Source organism: Rhagoletis pomonella, unplaced genomic scaffold, assembly GCF_013731165.1.
Source record: "Rhagoletis pomonella isolate Grant_MI unplaced genomic scaffold, Rhpom_1.0 Rhpom_scaffold_00003, whole genome shotgun sequence".
In the NCBI taxonomy this organism is placed as follows: domain Eukaryota; kingdom Metazoa; phylum Arthropoda; class Insecta; order Diptera; family Tephritidae; genus Rhagoletis; species Rhagoletis pomonella.
The window spans coordinates 36,094,337-36,097,634 of NW_023458557.1; positions in this window are offsets into that span (position 1 = coordinate 36,094,337).

Consider the following 3,298-nt stretch of genomic DNA (forward strand, 5'->3'; position numbering starts at 1 on the left):
AGCACAATAACCATACCGAGTTTGGTGCAAATTGGTAGAACGGTTACCGAGATACATGTATGTGATCATAAGTGGGCGGTGCCACTCCCATTTTCCAAAATTTTATCATAAACGTATTTCTTGGTAAAGAATTGTTGCAAGCATCAATTTTGAGTAAATTATCTTTAATATTTATTGATTTATCGAGGATTTCGTATTTCTCCAAATTACCGTTATATGGGAGGTAGGCGTGGTTATTGTTCGATTTTAAAAATTTTCGGCCATTTGGTATGCTGTAGCAAGGCTAACAACTGTGTGTTTAAAAATTACCGTTATATGGGAGGTAGGCGTGGTTATTGTCCGATTTCGCCCATTTTCAATACCATCCGTCCTACGCCCAAAAGAAGTGCACATACCAAGTTTCGTTAAGATATCTCAATTTTTACTCGAGTTATCGTGTGCACAGACGGACGGACGGACGGACAGACAGTCACCGCTTAATCGATTTCCTTTTTCATTCTGATCATTTATGTATACATTTGTCTATATCTATCTCGATTCGTTTTGCCTGTTACAAACAACCGTTATGTGAACAAAGTTATAATACCCTTGTGCACAAGTGCGCTCGGGTATAAAAAGATGAGAAACCATCAGTATCTACCTGCCATGAGCTTTTGATGTGCTGGATACCATCCCAAACATCATCGATAGTTAGAGAGAGAGAACCAAAATTAACAGAGGAAGTAGAGTTCCTTCTATCGTGTGCAGTTGATTCTGACACCGGTTCAAAATTAGAACTGAAAAAGTCCGCAAAAAGGTCAGCAGCCTCTTTGGTAGAGAAAGCGTAGTTTCCATTGTAGAACACCTCCGAAGGAATGCTAGAGCAGGACTTTTTGGATTTTACGTAACGCCGGAATGCCTTTGGGTTCGTTTTAATTTCGTCCTCAATTCTACGCACGTAATTACCCTGTAGAACTTTATTTAGAGACTTAAATTTTTTAGAGAAGTGTAGATATTTATTCCTATGAGCTTGGGCATTAGATAGTTTAAATTTTTTTAAAAATGTGTTCCTCAAATTCTTAAGCTTTTTTAATTTTTTCGTACACCAAGGAATTTTATAGCATTTACTACTAGTACATGGTACATTCTTACAAAAAATCGTGTGCATCTTCATTTTAAATGTATCAAAGCAAGTTGAGAGATTATCGCCCGCAAAGAGTGAGTCCCAATCCAAAATCGAAATTTCATTGTTAACAACACTAAAATTACAACGTTTAAAGCAAAAATTTTTAGAAAGTTTGTCGGAACTTAGTTTTCTATAGCTGTAGAATTCTAAGCGAATAACAAGCGGTACGTGATGGTTACTAGTATACGATATGGGATCGAGACATTCACTAAGTGAGAAGTTCATATTGTCGTTTATGAAAACTAGATCTAGAATTCTAGAAAGCTTATTCACATAGTTATTAATTTGTATAAGATCAGAACTTAAAAAGTTATCTACTAAATAGGACTCCGTAAAGCTGTTAATGTTTTTTGCAGTCAAGGCAAAGTTATTGTCTACATATGACCAATCAATGTTAGGCAAGTTAAAATCACCAAGTATACAGAAGTTGCAACCAGAATTATTATCGACGAGAGCCGTTACTTTGTCAACATGCGCTTTGTACAAATTATCTGGAGTGGCCGGTGGAATGTAGGAAGCACATACGTAAAGATTGGAGCTACCATGTACCAAGACGCAAAGCTGATCCAGGAGTGAATCCTCGCTATTTAAATGCACCAACGCTGATCGGTACCGACGCTGAATAGCTATTAAAACGCCGCCTCCCCTTGACAGTCCTGTTTTCTGGGAATCTCGGTCTTTCCGGTAAACATTAAAGAGATTGGAATCAAAATATTCATTTTCGCTAAACTCGGCATTTAGCCAAGTCTCAATAAGAACATAGATGTCATAGTCCAAGTGAGCACTCAAATTAAATATAGTGTTGGACTTTGTTCTAAGTCCGGAAACATTTTGGAAGTAAATCCTTAGAGACTTGGAAAGAATTCTATTGGAAACGGAATCTGTTATGGTTTTGGTGGTGCAGTAGCTCCTTTCCGAAAAAACTCGAACGGACGAACAATCACGTCAGTTGGCCATATTGCTGAGTTAAGAAGGGTATCATAATAAGGTGATGGTATACTTAGCTTGAAATTGATTCGCTTCAATATTTTAACATCAGCGTCTTTTTTAACTAGCATATGACAAGTAAGCAAACTTGAGTCGATAGAAGAGTGCTTCGAAACGTATGATATTATGGTATCAGCAGTAACAGAGTTCTCAAAGGAAGAAAGGTGTAGCCATTTTACACGAGGTGCGAGTTTTAACTCACTACTCACATTACTACCCACTATACCTCGTAATTTCTTGCTGGGATGGTTGTCAATTTTAACACTGTTGTTCAGAGCAGTAGGAGCAGTGTTAGCGTTAGAAGATGAGCGTGAAGAGACAGTATCAACAGAAGTAGCATTAACAATGTCAGCGCCGAGTATACCTACATAGAACAGTAGCGCCTACGTTACACTGCTCGGTTGACTAAAGCAGCACAGCAGCATTTGAGCGATCCGATGTTGTGAGATCAACGGAGTGAGAGTTGTTATCGACAGAATCAACAAGTGGAGATGTAGGCTCGTTTGTAGTCGTCGAAGCAGTAGGCTTTGATAGAAGAGGCTGTTGTTTCTTTGCCTTGGTTTTGGCGTTTTTAGTTTACACTCACATGTAAGAACACATGCACGAAGGTCTTTCACCTCAGCAGTAAGCTGCGCAAGGGCAGAGGAGACATCATCGCTTTGACACTTTCCTATTGCTTTTATATCAGCGGTAAGAGGCGCAAGGGCAGAGCAGACAACATCGGTTTGGTGTTTTCGCATTTCTTTTATATCTGCGCTTAGTTCCATTGTTTTTGCAATCAACAGCTGCTTATCCGCTTGGAGAGAACTTATTGCAGCCAGCGCAAGAGCATTCTCAGATTTAAGAGCAGCGATTTCTACAAGCACTGATTGTAGGCTGATTTCCGAATTGCTTTCACTCACAGCGGACATTTCAATTGGGACTTGTTTTGGCACTTGTTGTTGCGGTGAAATGTTCGCACATAAATTCGTTGTCGGCACATCGATTAGTATTGTCTGATCGCCACAAACTGACGGTGGGGGTGTGCGGATGGACCGCCGCTTGCGAGCAGCACAGAGTTCGCAAAAAAACTTTCGGTTAGAGCCGACTAAAAACTCAACATCGGCAGCAGAAATGCCCACGCATTCCCAATGAAATAGTTCACAG